A 17,220-nucleotide genomic window follows, 5' to 3' on the forward strand; every position below is an offset into this window, starting at 1 on the left:
AGCTGGTAGTTCCCGATGCATGATTCCGCGTCCAGTCTACCAAACACAAAGAGGACCTTCTTCTAGGGCAGTGCTGGTTTCGGCTGTTTTGGAAACGGTTCGTTGGATGCTAACCAATGATGACGGTGCTGTGGAGCTTCCTACGGGACCCACTTGTCATCACATGTCAACACCCTCTCCAGAAATGGCTTCTTCTTCAGACGAGACAGCAAAGAAACACAGGTTTCTTCTCTCGTTGTCTTCTGGCCCGGAGTCAAATCATGTGGGACATTCCGACCCAACTTGTAGTGCTTCCCAAGTTGATGGATGTGCTGCCGAATGGTTTCTCCACTCACACTGAATTTCAGTCCCAGTTCCTCACATGTCTGGCCATTGTTCGCCTCAATTGCTGCCTGGAGATCTTCATTTTGTACCTGCGTTGGTCTTCCATTCAGTGGTGCGTCTTCGAGTGTTTCGTCACTGTCCTTAAACTTGTTAAACTACCGCTGCGCTGTCCGCGTAGTCACGGCACTCACCAAAGGTCTGGCATATCTTCCGCCACGCTGCAGCGGCGTTTGACCCCAGTTTGAATTCATACAGCATACACGCTCTGTGGAGGTCCCATGTTCAGTCTCTCCTTCCGCAAATTCACGGTGTAACTAAACTGCCACAACCAGGTAGTATGTTGTGGTACCCATACCAACCTTCGCCTTATCTCCATTTGCATTCAACTCACGGTGTGACGGCCAATGGAACACAGACCTCAACAGAACTTTCTTGGTTACCTTTATATTCAACATATTGTTGCCTACTTTCCCTCTGTCTACATTTTTCAGTTGAATATTCACCTCGACCAGCGCAAGATTATGATCAGAGAAAATGGCAGCTCCGGGAAGTGTCTTTGAGTTCTTCAAGCAATTCTGATACCTGTCCTGAATCACAACGTAGTCTATATGTTATGTTCTTCTCTTGTGTTGATTGATCCACATGTTCCAAATTCCTAGTGAATTCTGTCAACAGAACTTGACAAGCCCTGTCCGCTTTCATATTTGCCTACGGCACTATCTTCCTGTTTTTCTTCCACAACTGCACTGAAATCTCCCATTACAATTGGACATGTACCCGTCTTCTCTCTGTCCATAATTTCTTCCATTTTCTCAATTTTCCTGTACTTCAAGTTGTCGGAGCATATGTCTGTATCTTTCTTTTATCCTATACATTCTATGTCCATATCCTAAACCTTTGGTCTTGCATTCCTTTCTTTCAGTGTCGGGCTGGAGCTGTCAGAGCTAGGCGGAGATGGAAACTTAGAGGGGCGCCTCATGGACAAATTTATATTAACATTTTGCCTTTTAAAATGACTTTTTAATTTGTTCACAGTACTAAGCATACACAGTTACACACAAAACGACTAGGACGAAATACCGTAAATGTTGCATAGCACAAGTTACAGCCAGCAAAGATGTGAGTGTAGGATGAATAAATTAGCAGTCTACCTATTCCAATAAAAAAGAAGGAAAAATGCCATTAGATACAATTGCATGACTATATTAAATTTTACAGCATGAGTAATCGTTTAAGATCTCTTGAGCTTTTTGCTATTACTCTTCCAATAACATCGTAATCTGCATGAAAATTCTGTCATATTCAGTATTAAAGAGCATTAAATTTTCCAGTAGACTTTGCTCTAAAAGTGATCTGAGTTTTCATTTAATGATCTTCAACTTAGAAAATAAACATTCACAAGTTACCAGGTTAGTTGGAAGAGCCATATCATACTTGTACACACAATATACCTAGATTGCTATAAGTGCATTCATTTAAAATGAGCTCATGCAAGAATGTAAACGCACGGTATATACAACTCTGGATTCAGCTGATCCTGATCTGTTTTTTCACTTCATTCGTCTTCATTTCCAGAATCAGCTGGGCACTGAACCAAATCACTAGTAGAAGCACCCTTCGGATTCTTGAATTAATCTTTGTAATGAGCAACAAATTATTTGCGTTCGCGTGATAGGGTTTCTATACAGACGCCTCTATTTTCTGCTAATGCCTTCAGGGCTCCATCTAGTAATCCATTTTCTTTATTTCTTCAAATCTCTTCTGATCCAATCAGCCACGTTCTTCATTAACTGTTCATATGGAACAAACCTCTCCTCAACACTTGTAAAAGCAGTGTCACAAAATCTGTAGAAGGTTTTAATTTTGAACTTCTTCCACTTGGCTTCTTTTTGCAAAGACGAATTTTCTTCAGAGCTGTTTTTATATAAAAACTTTTTTTTTTTACATCGAATCCTTTTCGTTGCAAAATCAGCATCCACCCTGAGATGACGTTCATTTTCATCTCATTCTCTGTTAAGATTTTCCAAAAACATTTTAACGTTTCCATAGAGGTAAGAACATTTGTCTCTGAGTGGATTTAAAGTAGTTGCTAGTGTCTGGTCCATTTCATTCCATTCAACAGTCCATCTTTGGGGACAGTGGGTAATTCGAAATTAGTGTTGTAAGTTCAAGTAGCTCTGTGTAAAGAACTTCTGTCATTAGAGTTTCGAATTTCAACCATTTGTCTTGTAAATTTCTTGCTCTGGCTGCTCTGCTCTCTTTGCACCACATGTGCACTGCACATAATATTTTAAATTAGAATATGAATAAATATTGGGCTATCGAGGCTTACCTTTAGAATAAAAAATATCCTGTCGCTTTAACAAAATTTTAAGCTTTAAATTTACACACATACACTGATCTAGTCAAAAGAGCGACTGTTAACTTTTAACCAAAACAAACTTATAATTTCATAACTATTGAAAATTCAGCCAGACGGAATATGAAAATGTTTTTTAGATATTATGTTAAGCGTAATTTACGCATAACTTGGATATTAAAATTTTGAAGAAAATTTTATCAAAAAATATTTCCATTTTTACCGAAGCATCTATGAGTACTAAAGTCAAATTATTAATAATAATAAATAACACTATAAACAATAGCACACAGTATTCTTACCTCAATTAACATATATTTTCCTACCTGAGAATGCGTAGGCGCCCTTACGTTGAGTCTCGACCCTAACACTATAACATTACCACAGTCAAATAACGCAACCAGAGAATGAGCCATCAGCAGTCACAATGCTACTTGTGATAATACTAGATCAGACCGAGTTTTTACATATCATCTAGGATATCTGGGACTGCTGGCATCCGCAATGAAAAGAGCACGGCGACTTGACAACTTATAGCCTTTAAGCAAACCTACAATGATTGTTATATGATATTCATTATAGAGATAGTAATGGAAAGTTTAACTAAAATTGTCTTGAGTTCAATACAACTAAGCCTATTATATTGTGACAAAGGGGCGCTATAAGAGGGTGGGCGCAGGCGGAGATCTCCGCTTCGCCATCCTGTCCAGTCCGACACTGCTTTCTTATTCTTTCCCTATCTATCTCCCCAGATTTTTATTTTCTCGTCCAAGCCATCTCCTTCCCGGATATCCAAATGGGAGGGGGGATTTTACCTCCGAAACTACATTTCTGACCTGCGAAAGACCATTGTACATGTTCTCTTTTTGCTGCCAATAAACTAGAGAAAAATGCCGTTCCGTTTCCCGTTACCTTCCACCTCGCAGTATCCCAGCCGCTAAAGTCATTCTGACCACGCCTGGAGCTAATGTCCAAGTTGCCGTACCAATCACTATGGTTTCCGCCAACTTGAGTACTGGAGAACTGCTGCCTTCTCCCAGAACCTCTTCGTCCAGCTATTCCATTTAGACCAATTAGGTACGGGTGGCTCTTCTGGTAGTGAACTACCGTCGAAATAGCTCTAAATTTCACTGTAGCATGCAATGCTCCTCATCTGACTCGTGTCTTTGTAAAGCTGGTGTTTATCGAGAAGGAATGAATAAGAAATTAAAAAATACTGTAATCTTCGTTCTTGCTTAGGTTGTCATCTAAGGAAATAAAATGGTAATTGAATTGAAGAATTATTCTTTCTGATTGGGAAAAAATATATCGACAACACAAACTATGCCATTAAATGCTTTATCTGAGTAATAAATTCTACAATATTGATAGCATTTACGAAAGAAAAAGTCCAAAGATGAGACATATACTAATCTATAGATCTTATCGATGATAATTAGTGAAATGATATGCTTGGTTGTAAATGTTCATTGGCAGTTTTCAAGAACATGGAGAAAAAACAATTAATTTGTAAATCTAAAAACTGATGCTGTACAAAAACCATGCTACTTATGACACGAAACCGATACTGAAATATAACCTTATTAAAGTTCTTCATTACGATGATAGCAAAGACAACAGTACACAGTATGATTAAGAATAATGACAATTTTAGGATATATTTAATTAAACTTCTGTTTAACGAAAATATTGTTCAAATATATGTCAATCAATAGATCGCATCGAGCTTAAGAAGATAAAATAACATGCTTCAGGCTAAATTTTCATGTATAGTTTTCGAGAAAAATTGAACTTTGTGGCGCTAAAAAGTACGTCGTTCAGGCCAATAATAATTAAGTCACATGTAAAGGGCTCTCTCATGTTCAAAGCTAGATGGTCATCGTTAAGTGGTTACTTAAAGTCACCACAAGGAATATATTCACAAATTTCCCAGCACATGAGAAATGGGTGGAGGAAATATTGACACCTATAATGCACTTACCTAATAAGGTTAGATTAGCAAAGCTATAATTGGAATTTATACGAATTAAATATAAAATTAAGACAAATTGATTTTGAAAATTAATTCATTTTTCTTAGAAATCAATATCCTCCTCCCACGTGAGTTCAAAGTTTATAGTCATTTTGCCCCTTTGACGACTTCCTCTGGTTATGGCTTTAGGACTCAATTTTCTCTGCCATTCCCTTACCAGAGGATCTTTTATCATCAGATAAAATTTTAAATGAAAACTCAGAAAGAGTGTTCACAGCCTCCCCTGGACCCGGCCAAGCGGCCTCTGAAAGAGGTATAAGCACATATACAACGGTACTCACCTCAGCCTCCGGGAACATGGCATCTAAAAGATCACAGCTCCAACATAGACTTACGAATATCAACTTAATTGAACACTAAATCACTGACACTATACATCTTTTTACATACAAAACGGATCTTTGAAAAAACGGATCTATCGATCGTAATGTGTATGTCTTACGTTATTTTTTGGAGGATTTCAATTTTTCACTGTCATTGTCACTACATTTTCCCTGTAGGTAGTCCTCTTCTGTTCTGGAATTAGTCTTCGTCACACCCGGACGATCCTAGTGCTTTCGACGCTTTTTTTGTATTAGTCCTCTGGACGATGCAATTTTCTATCTTCGAGATCACTGATCTTTACACCTTCCACTCAAGTATGTTAGCATGATGCTTGTTATTTTTTTTCTAGGTTTTTATAACGAAGTCCTTCTCGCCGTGAAATTTCGTCGTCTTCTCTCTGAAGAGACAACAGTGTCAAACGAACACAAGATGAAACAGAATATACCATTGGGTACGCTGTTCATTACTCTTTCACATGATTCAGGTTCCACATTAATTTACTGGTTTGGTTTCACTAGCGTGCATCAAGCCAAGTTAATTTTATATACACTGAAGATAATGAACAGTAGCTGATAATTATTATTATCGTGATTATTGGTTTTAATAGCGATACTCTCGTTTGAGATTTTTGGCGTGTCAATAAAGCTCTAACAATACACTATTTGAACCGGTATTTATAAACAGAACTGAACACTGCATCCAATGAGAATTACGAGGAACTTGAGTTGAACGGACCGGAGGCTAACGAAGAACTAACTGTTTAGCCCTTGAGTTTCAGTATTTACTTCCGCTGGTTGTCTGTCAAAATTCGTAGAGGCTCTCTCTACCTTCATTGTTTTTGGGGTTGTTGACCTTTTCCCTTGCTGCTGTGCCACCCACGCTGAGCCGGCGACATTTTCACAAATTTGTAAATAGTTTAAAATTTACATACTGTCACTCCATTTTCTGTGTCTATACGTACACTTAGAGTTTATTCACACACACCCAGTTTGTCTTTTATACCAAACAATTATTACAATTTTATTAAATCACAATTTTATATTTTGTTAACTGGTCGTGGAGACCCGTTAGGAATCTCCAAGCAGACTTTTTGTTTTTCTGGTGTTTAGTGCACTTTAGTGAAGGGTTTTCAAATTACCTTCTAACAGGCGGGAAATGGTGGACCTGTCTGCTTCTGTCTTTACTTTTACATTTTTGTCAAAATTGGCTATGAAATGTGTACATACAACAAATAATAACTACACATACAATAAAGTAGGTCTATGTAAGTAATTTACTTATTTTTGTAGATTCTTGGAGTTGTCATCTCCTTCGAATGTAAGGCAAAAAAACAAAAATCCTCAGGAGGCGGGTAGTCTGCTCTTCCTTCCTCCAGACATACCATCCGCCGCCATCCAGGAGTGGCTGAGAAAAATCTTTTTAGCTGAACGGAAAGCATGTTGGAAACGAAATATCGATGTTGGGTCGCGTAAAACAATTTTCTTAACTGCTATCGAAGTTTCCAAGAACATTTTAATATTAAATTTTACTTATTAATAATATACCCTTTAAATCTGATACTCCTGACATAAACGATATGTTTTTTTCTTTCCTTTTTTCTGTCAAACTCGCCTACCAACCAAACTTTACTTAACGGTTCTTCTCAGAGGTGTGATAATACAGGTCAGATTGAAAATCTAACACCTATTGTAACAAAAATTTAGCATTAAGGTGTGTACCCGCAAACAATAGAGTGAGTTTGGAAGCAACAATAGTTGCTGGTCAATGCTTCGAAATTCATTTCATTTCTCTGGTTTCTGTTCCATATAGAATAAACGTTATAAACCTGCTTATTTTTGAGCTTGCCCCCTACTTTAGGTTAGCAACTGTTAACTCAAAGGTTATTGAACTCCTGGTTTCTAACCCTGTCACGGTGTGTGATGTGAAAGTTGAAATTTTGAAAAGATGAGGGCTTTTTAGACAGAGATTTTTATAGTAATATGTTTGAAATCGGACATGAATACTCTTTTTGAATATAAATACTTCCATTAATACATATTTGTATGTCTGAATCAACGTTTTTATTCAATTTGGATTTCATTCACTCTCTTATTTCTACTTAGTGTAATAAAATATTTTTTTTTTACATGAATATTTGATTTAATTATTATACAAACATTGGTTAAACATCTATGAGTAGGTATTCATGATTTTTTAAGTAGATATTTTCTTCTTTTTAGCATCATTATATCCCTTAATATTTGATTTGTCTCATAAACATATTTTCCCAAAAAAAAAAAAAAAAAGTTTTGCTAGGTAGCCAATTTTAAAACATTAATATACATCGAAATAACAATGAAAAATAATTAGTGTACAACAATATGGACACATTACTCTTGTTTTTAAAGTAAGAAAATCTCCTCCAGTGCTTTACCAGGAGGTATGGTTCCTAGTATTGAAGCTACATTACCTCTCTGCACCGCCATGCTTATTCTTTGAATTAGGAAGCTGGTTGCCCTTTCATCACCGGATAACTGTGTGATGCGTTTTCCTACTTCCTTTATAAAGTTTAGGCCTTCCCTTCCCCACGAGCCACCGGATTCAACTGCAACTGGTACGAATTGATATTTTTCCATAAGGTTGTTGTATTTTCGTCTTTTCTCTATCTCTTTCCGACCTGCTGCATTGCCCGCCTGGATTGAAGAGAAAGGAAGGTTGGAAGGTGCAAAAGTGTCTGTGCATGTGAAGTCCCAAATTAAGGCTTTACCTTTCTTCCAAGGAATTAAGGACATCCCATCTGGTCTTTTTCCATCTGTTCTACTACAGCCATTTGGCTCCCTTATTGCCGGTACACCTGCGGAGATGAGTGCTCTCACAATGATGTCGTTGCAGCTCGAGTGTCGAGGATGTCTACCTGTGCTTTTTATGCAGGAGAGACCATGTAGTCCTTTTTTGTCAACAGGATTTTTGCACGCTTGGCATTTATGGGGTTCGCAAATATGTCTGAATTAATCCTAATATAATTCAAAGTTATTACTTAATTTGGCTTTTAAATTATATTAATATGTATATATCGTCGCTTTCAATACATAAGGGCGTAACTTACATTTTTTGGGATTTTGAGATTTTCAATTCTTCCGATAGATGTCAATCGTGTCTAGCTGCTGGGAAATTTTTGTGGCTGTACGGCGAACCGTTCAGCTGTGGGGGGTCATTTTCATAAGGGCGTTAAGAGATATAAAAGCAAGTTGTTCAAAGCATAAGGGCTTAAATGACACATACGCCCTTCTGTATTAAACGACCTGAGTACACAGTAATATGACCTGGCGCTCATACGCCACAATGAGTACAGCATTGTTTGGTCTCTTTGTATGTAAATGCCGCCATGGATTGTTTACGATTGTTGATTTGGATTTGTTTAGGGGTTTGATTGTTAAAAGAGACTTGGTCAGTGACGTACTAAGAAGTTTTTTCTTTTGTTTTGCGAAAGAGTCCAAAAGCACTGAATAGAAAGGAAGCAACACAGTTATTGTGTCAAAAGCAGGAAAGCAACGAAGTCATAAAGATCAACAGGCGAAGCAAAATTATTGCTAAAGAATATATTTGCCTGTTACTGACATAATTTGACTATAATAGTGATTCAGAGTGTACAGAGCTGGAAGATGACAGTGATGGGGATCCAGAGTATTTGCCTGAAAAAGGTATAGTATATTTTCCTTAATTTAATATTTTTTCTATAGATGAATATTTTAAATTACGAATATAATAGTAAGGGTTTATCGATTAAGAACACTCTAAAATCTTTATAACAAAGGAGTGCCATTAAGTTTAATTAGTAATAATAAAGAATATCTATAATATGCTTTTAAGATGCTGAGAGTAAAACTGCTATACAGTAGGATAGAGCCTCAATAATCTCACACAGTTTCAATAAAGTATGTGTCAAGTTTAGTAAGTTGTCCGAATATTGAGAAAGGACAGAACTGCAAAATTACGAGGAGCACAAAAAAATGAAGCAAGGGAAGAAAATAGACTAAACAAGGAGAATGCATTGAAAGATAGAACTCATAAGGTGATTTTTTTTATCTTTAGAAAGTGTTAACAACCCCGTTCTGCAAAACAGGAGTTTTGTATTAAGCGAGGAAACTAAACGTTTACAATCTTACTATTTACGATGTTGCTACTCACGAGGGCTACTGTTATTTTTGGGACGAAACAAAGGCAAAGAGGGGCCCAGATGAAATTCATCACGTGTTCTTAAATCCTTACGCGAATTATCAACAGAATTTGAACACGTGACCATGAATTCACGGCTGCGGAGGGCAAAATTTAAACAAGAATTTCGCATCAATGTGTATATATGCGGTGAGTAGTACTCATATAAAAACGATTGATCATAAATTTCTTGAGCCATACGGAAATGGAAGTTGATTCCATGCGTATTACCATTGAGCATGCGAAAAATATGTAGATGTGTTCGTTCCTACAGAGTGGTTAACTGTTGCTCGAATGTCGCGCAAAAAGCCGTTTACATACGAGGTACACTCGATGACAATAGATGATTTCTTTGACTTAGAGGAAGCACGAAAAACTTCTCCACCATGCAGCAAAGATCAAAAAGGCAATTGGATGCCAAAAATTGCGATGGATAAGATTCAGTCAAGACGACTTGGGGACAGTTTTGTTCAAAACCCGAATGAGAGATGATTTTTCCAGATTTTCGGCACACAGAGGTTCCCCGAGAAGTTGTACACTAAACCAGTCTACACTCTTATCCCGGTACTCTTCTGTTCGACCTATTTCTAAGTGAAAGAAGAAAGACTTGGAAAATTTATGCGATATACGAGTAATACCGCGAGACTACCACGCATACTTCCGAAATCTATAAAGTGATGAAAATGTCGAAGATTTTGTTGAGGTCCATTGTTAAAAGAACTTTCCTTTGTGTCAATACAACTATAATGCTTACCTAAAAACATTTTTTTAATATTGTATAATGTATAGCCAAAGTTACATTTTTCATACAAAAATATTATATACAACATAATAAACACTCTTATAATTATAACAAAAGAAAAAACATTAACTGTAGTATCAATGCTCATTATGTACAAAACTGTAAAATATGTGAAAAATAAAGTTACTAAAACATACGCCATTATTGTTATTTTAGAACTAGAATTTAACATATATCTGTTCACAGCATAAGGGCGTAAGTTAAAAACTTTGCAATTTTATCAAGACAGACGAACAGCTGGAAAGTCAAATCTACACGGAAAAGACGATTTGTCCCTCGCCAATAAGCGTCCAAAAAATTAAAGCTTTCCTGAAAATAGTCAAAAAGTTATGTTGACTTGAACATACAACAAAATCTTATTTCACTTCTCCTGTAAAATTATGAAAATGTTAGTTACGCCCTTATGTATTGAAAGCGATGATATAAATTACTATATTTACATTTTGATACGCAAATCACGTCGGTGGGGCTCACAGCTTACAAGTACTCTCTAAAATTACATAAAGTATAGTTATCTCAGTTGACCAAACAAAAATTGAACTTTTTGTTTTTCAAAAACTCGGCTTCGTTTATCCATGCAAGAATGTTGTGCACAATAATAGTTCAACATTCATTAATTCAGTGATGTGCAGTGAAAATTTTTCCACTTTATTTTTTCTGGAAAATTTTCCATTCTAAACAAATCTCTACGATCAAGTACTTACTGCACATTAAGTTATAAAATAATTGAATTCATCTATGTTAGAAATGTTAGAAAGACAAAAGCCATGGTGATTAGAAAGAAGGCGCCTGTGTCAAATATAAAAGTGGGAGGGGAGAAAACAGAACAAGTGAATAGTTTTTGATATCTGGGTAGTATTCTTAATAATGACATGAAGTGCGAACGTGAAATAGAAGGAAGGATAGGAATAGCGAAAGAAGCCTTTAGGAGGAAGAAAAGTCTGTTTTGTGGGACCTTGAATAAAGAGTTGAGAAAAAGACTCATAAAATGCTTTATGTGGAGTGTTGTACTTATCAGGCGTAAACGTGGACATTACGTAAAAGTGATAAAAATCGACTGGAAGCCTTTGAAATGTGGGTGTGGAGAAGAATGGAAAGAATTAGTTGGGTCGAGCGGAAAACGAATGAGACAGTGTTAGAAATGGTGGAGGAGAAATAACACTTTTAGATATTAAGAAGAGGAAGAGAAACTGGTTGGGACATTGCCTAAGAAGAAATTGTATTATGAGGGACGTCCTAGAGGGTATGTGGCGGGAAAGAGAGGGAGGGGGCGAAGGAGACTACAATTAATGGATGATATAGAAACCGAAAGATCATACGTAAAGACGAAGAGGTTAGCGGAGGACCGTGGATAACGGCAGCTTCTGAGCTGCGGCAAGTGACCTGCCAATAAGGGCAGAATACCTATGATGACGATGGTGATAGGATCAATAAAATAACAGCAAGTTTGATTTTCCAATAAAATTCTTCATAATCGAAAAAATTTCAAATGTTATTTCCTATTTGATAATGAAAAATGTACATGGTGTTTCTGTATGTGAAAACTGCAGAGAAAATAAAAGATTCTGGAAGTACCTTTATTTATTTTTTAAGAAAAAAAGAGTAGTGCATAGAAGTAGCTTATAAAGATTAGCCTTATTATTATTATTATTATTATTATTATTATTATTATTATTATTATTATTATTATTATTATTATTATTTAACAAAAATAAACAGCACTTTGAAGAAGCATGAACACAGTGAAATGTTTATTGTTATTCAGGGCCGTGACGTGGAAAATCAGCGCCCGGGGCGAGAGCATACGACGGCGCCCCCATACATATATTCCAAACAATTTTTGTATCTTTTTCCTTTTATCTCCCGAATTTTTCGTCCCCCTTACTTTGGCGCCCGGGGCCGTCGCCCCTGTCGTCCCCCACGGCACGGCCCTGTTGTTATTAATCCTTACGTTAAGTCAATGTTAATCTTTCAGTTATGTATAAGTATTTTCAATGTACTTTCTTACGGATTGTAGTTATTTCATGTTATTTAAAACAGCTCGTATATTAGTTACAAATCTGGTTTATTATAAATTCTAGTCCTATAAAATGTAGTCAGAAAAAGTTTTATATTGAAAAAATATAATTATTATTTATAAATATTGTATGAGGAATAAAGAACACAGTAATTATTTAATAAAAAAAACTATAACCAGAAAGCCAAAAAAAAAAAAAAAATAGATGAAGCTACTTGTTGCGGTATGTATGATCTGTCAGGAAAGTAAATGTACACCTATTTTTCGAGTCTGGCATTCCTGCGCTCCATCCGTGGAGAGTATGAGAATTAAATCAATCAAATGTTTACTGAGGGGCAAAAAGAAAAACTTAATCTGAATAAGACATTGCAGAGGGGCACAAGCTGTGAATACGAATAGTGCATTGTGTAAATAAAGGAGGACACCGAAAGAGAAAGCCAGAAACAGCTGTTAAACTTACAAAAAAAGAGTAAAAATTGTCGAAGTGGGAACATAAAACACAAATACAACAAATACGCCGACAACTAAACGGTCACCATGCTATGATCTTTGTGTAGTGGTTAAGGTGCTGGCTTACAAATGCAAAGGACGCAAGTTCGAATCTTAAGCGAGGACATTTAAAAAATTTTTGTTAATAATACATACAACTCATGAGAGATGGTAAAAGAGGTCGTATTTAGTTTTTCGTAGCAATTATTATTGGTAATGTTTAGTACTGATAATACTTTTTGTCTTTGCGTATTGCTTTTATTCTTTTCTTCATTTCGAAAGAGAAGAATATCCGAACAAATGCCACCAAAATTCCTCATATTTTGAATGTAAACGCCATTTGCAATTAGTAAAGAATAAAAATTGAACGTTCCGAAGTAGCTGCAAAAAGTAAAAGGAAAAACATGGAAGTTGACCATACTCATGGTTACTAAAAATACAATTTCTACATGCCTTACACCTCCCGACCACGTTTCTACGTTAGCAAGTAAGAGGCTTGTGTTTAGGTTAGGCTCGTCAATACGTTTTGCAAAGGGGTCCGGTTTAGCTCTGACGCACCACAGGTGCGAGAAGGGAGAAAAACACTTTTTCTCTCCCCCTCTTTGTGTCTATTTATCTATCTATTTGTATATATATAACGCTATTTGTGAATGCCATAACCACCCTAATTTTCAGCGGATTGAGACGAAACTTGGCACAAACATTAATTGTTGAAATATCTTGATGAGTTCGTTAACCAGAATAATCAGATGTAATGTTCAAAATGGTGGCCCTTCAAACTCTTAAAAAGTTCCAAGGGAACCAAATTTCTCCCATAAATAGGTATTCAGAAAGTTTGAATACATTTTCCTCTTTTACTGAAATATTTGTGTGCAGAAACTTATTGAAATATTGGACCCGATTAATCGCCTAAAGAAGGTTCACGCCCTTTCGCTACATCAGTTTTTTTTTTTTTTTTTTTTTTGCAGGAGGGGGTTATCTTCCTATTGGAACAAGATGATTGTTACTGATGATATGAAATTACACATTGAAAGTGAAGTAACTTGTGTAACGTGTTATTTGAAAGAATAATATAATAAATGTGCATTCCTCTAACACAGAGAACTGTAAATCATGTATTTCGAGTTCGGGAGCCTGAATGGCGAGGAGTGTTATTTGATTTGCTTTTTAGTAACACATTGCATTGCAAATAAAGGTAGGCAACATTAGTGGTAAGTAAAACAACAATAATAATAATAATAATAATAATAATAATAATAATAATAATAATAATAATAATAATAATAATAATAATAATAATAATAATAATAATAATAATAGGTGTTGTTTGTGGCAAGGCAATATCTTCCTCAATTCTTCTTCAAACGTATTGATTGTAACGCCATATCTCCCTTACAAACAAAATATTAGCAATTTATATCGAGAGAACGAGAAACTGTAGAGAGATGGGAGCAACGTTGGACAGTATGCACTCATAGTACTCAGAAAAGTAAGCGATTTCAATGCAAAATGAACGAAGAGTCATTGTCATGGGTACTCATGGGGCCACGGCAGAGCCCTCTTTAGGCAAAATGTCGATAGCTTATATCGAGAAAACAGGAGGTGATACTGGGATGGGACCAACGTTGGACACCGTGGACCCATAAGGCGCGTCGAAAAAATTAGGGAGGCGGGCGCCAGCCAGCCTTACTTATTTCCACATAATAATATAAAATTATATTGTCGAAATACACACACGAGTTAGCTACTAATATTTCATATTATTATTATTATTATTATTATTATTATTATTATTATTATTATTATTATTATTATTATCGACAGCGTCTGTTCATTACGTGAGCATGTTTGACATGAAACCAAAGAGAAAATCCATCCGGTAGCGAAAAGAAACAATACTTTCTCTCAAATGGATAAAATATCAAGCCGAGATTGATTCGAACTCGCATAGACGGCGCGAAAAGCCAGTGCTTTGTCCACTATTTTTTTAACTGACTCACCGAACGCGTTTCAGTAACTTACTTATTGCTAATTTTACTTGCTTCACTCGTTTAACTTGCTTTTTCTAATAACTTATAACGACAGGGACACGAACACAGAAACATCGAGAACAGTTTAAAATGATAGATGCTCTCCCGCCGAGAATCGAACCCGAGACTCCATACACCCAAGGCTCACGTGCTAGCCTCTAGACCAGCGGCGATGGCAACGCTCACTTCCTGTGTCGTTAGGGATTACGACCACTGTATTGCCAGCTATCACTTCTGTGGGTTGTATACTATGATCACATGTTTCTTCTTTGCTGGAAGAGTAAAACCTACATTATATGTAATACATGAGGTATTTAGACCTACATGCTCTTCATATAATGTAATAAAAGGGTCATGGTGTCGGATTTTAATACATGACGTATCGCAGTATACAACATGCTTTGCATTACTTGTTTGTTTGTAGACAGCTACTAGCTTAGTGTTCTGAAAGGTTGTGTATAAACTAGGGATAGCCCGTTCCGGAATTATTAGTTTTCGGACTCCCGAAAGTAAAGCCAGACAAATTCCGGAATTCGGAAAATTCCAATTTTGTAATAATTTCGGAATTCGGAAAAATCCGGAATTTAGAAATTTCTGATTTCGTTAACATTCCGGAATTCGGAAAATCCGGATTTTTTCGAAAGTCGGAGTTTTTCTCAATTCCGGAATTTTCTAAATTCCGGATTCTTTCCGAGTTCCGAAATTCTTCTGAATTCCGGAGTATAACTGAATTCCATAATTTTGCGAAATCCGGAAAGTGAAAGTTCCGCTTCCGAAAAATGAATTTATTTTGGTTAATATGAATCCTGGCGGAAATAAGTCTTTGACCAGGTAATGGCGACTGCTTTGAAAGAAATGGGGAGTATGAGAATTCAATCTGTCATATTTGTAGTTTCGTGTGGAGAAAGAACGAACTTGTGAACCAGTGGTTTAAGAAAAACTCAAGTTATTAATATAAACTTTGCCGACTTCATAAAAGAAATACGAAAGACATTTTGAATCGAAAAATATACAAGTTTGCAAGCGGAGACAAAGAAACCTAACGTAACCAGACTAAAGACAGATCGTTTACCGCGTAGCGATCGCGGTTCAGTGGTCAAGGTGCTTCTGCGAATGCACGTTGCAATTTTTTTTCTTACTTTAGAATTTTTGATGGCGATTGATCAGCGATAACATACGTTTTATTATATTCAGATATTTGAATACTCGGATGTTTCAATACTTGAACTATCAAATCTTCAGGAATAATAATAGTAATAATAATAATTATTATTATCTCGTAGAAGATTAAAAGCTAGGAGCTAAATTATCGCTCAGGTCATACCATTACAAGGAGAAACGTGACATTTGGAAAGAATATTTCGGTTTGGTTTAATGTTGCTCACGAGAAGAGGAGTTTCTCATCTCGTTTCTAAAACAAATAAAATAACATGAGAATTAACATTTTACATTCGAGACGGGTCAGGGCTAAATCAAAATTTTCGTCTCTCTTTGGAGATGAGAATCGAGACGAGACGAAAAGTATCGTAAACATTTCCCGTCTTGTCTCGATTCTCGAAATAGTGTATGTCCATTCTTTAAGTAACAATTGCTCTGTAGACTGAATCTCATAGGCTATTTCGTTACATTGTATTTCAGAGCTCATTGAATTATGCTCTGTGTAGGTATTTTTGTAGCAAAGCTTTTATATTTACCTCTGCATATTCTAAACATTAGTTTATTATATGCCTTACTGTCGCGTGATATTCAGTTATATTTATTACAGTTATTTTCCTCAAAACATACTTTCTACATGAAACTTTAATAAAAGGTTCTAGTTTAAAATGTTGGTAGTTGCAGAGGTGTGTCTTGAAGGTACGGAACCCTTTCCCCGAAATCTCTACTTTTAAGTAAGTTTTGCCAAATTTCAGGGCAAGTTTAAAACTATTATTATTATTATTATTATTATTATTATTATTATTATTATTATTATTATTATTATTATTATTATTATTATTATTATTATATCAACTCCATGTATAATCTTTAAAAGATATACGGTTTGTATCTGAATAGTAAAAGCTAATTGACTGTCGATCTCGGTCGTCTGGAAGTCTTCAGGAGGCAAGGACATCGGTCACGTTCTGGGTTTGAGTTCCGAAGGGGCAAGTATTCGGGCTCGAGCAAAAAATTGTTAAAAGTTATAGGCTTCATCCAAACATATTCAAAACAGCTGGGACCGGGTTTGGGCTTCTGAACGGCTCGAGCGGCTCGGCTTACAGCTCATTCAATATCGAACCGAATCGAGAAGTGAGCCGAGCCAACAGCTCACCACACCGAGCCGATTTGAGCCATCGGCTTAGTTGAGCTGAGTCGAAACGTGCTGATGAACTAGTTTCAACTTAGCTGGCTCGAACAGGTTCACATGAGCCGAGTAGGTGACCCATCCCAACCGAGAAAGCTCGAGCCATCGGCTCAATTGAGCTGAGTTGATGGCTTGTTCCAACTAAGCCGGCTCGGGTCATCGGCTCATCCCAACCGAGCCGACTCGAGCTGTTCGCTCAGTTGATACGAGCCGAGCCGGTTGATATCACTACCCGAGTTGGTCTTCTGCTTGGGCTCAAGAATTCGACCGTGCAGATCTCAGCCTTGATTTTAAGAACTACAGTA

At 36.4% G+C, this 17,220-nt stretch overlaps 1 protein-coding gene across 2 annotated transcripts in view; it reads right to left on the reverse strand.

Annotated features, from left to right (window-relative positions):
* Window positions 1-17,220, reverse strand: part of aop (ETS variant transcription factor anterior open) — a 438,519-nt gene that overhangs the window by 373,094 nt on the left and 48,205 nt on the right. The window contains exon 1 of one of the 2 annotated variants that reach the window (XM_081738736.1): window positions 4,997-5,429. The exons of the other annotated variant lie outside the window; for it this stretch is intronic. The gene's annotated coding sequence lies outside the window, so the exon portion shown is untranslated. Of the gene's footprint in view, window positions 1-4,996; window positions 5,430-17,220 lie in introns of those variants that run through there. 2 annotated transcript variants of the gene reach the window in all.

The sequence above is a fragment of the Thermobia domestica genome, chromosome 14 (genome assembly GCF_964235325.1).
Source record: "Thermobia domestica chromosome 14, izTheDome1.hap1.1, whole genome shotgun sequence".
Classification (NCBI taxonomy): domain Eukaryota; kingdom Metazoa; phylum Arthropoda; class Insecta; order Zygentoma; family Lepismatidae; genus Thermobia; species Thermobia domestica.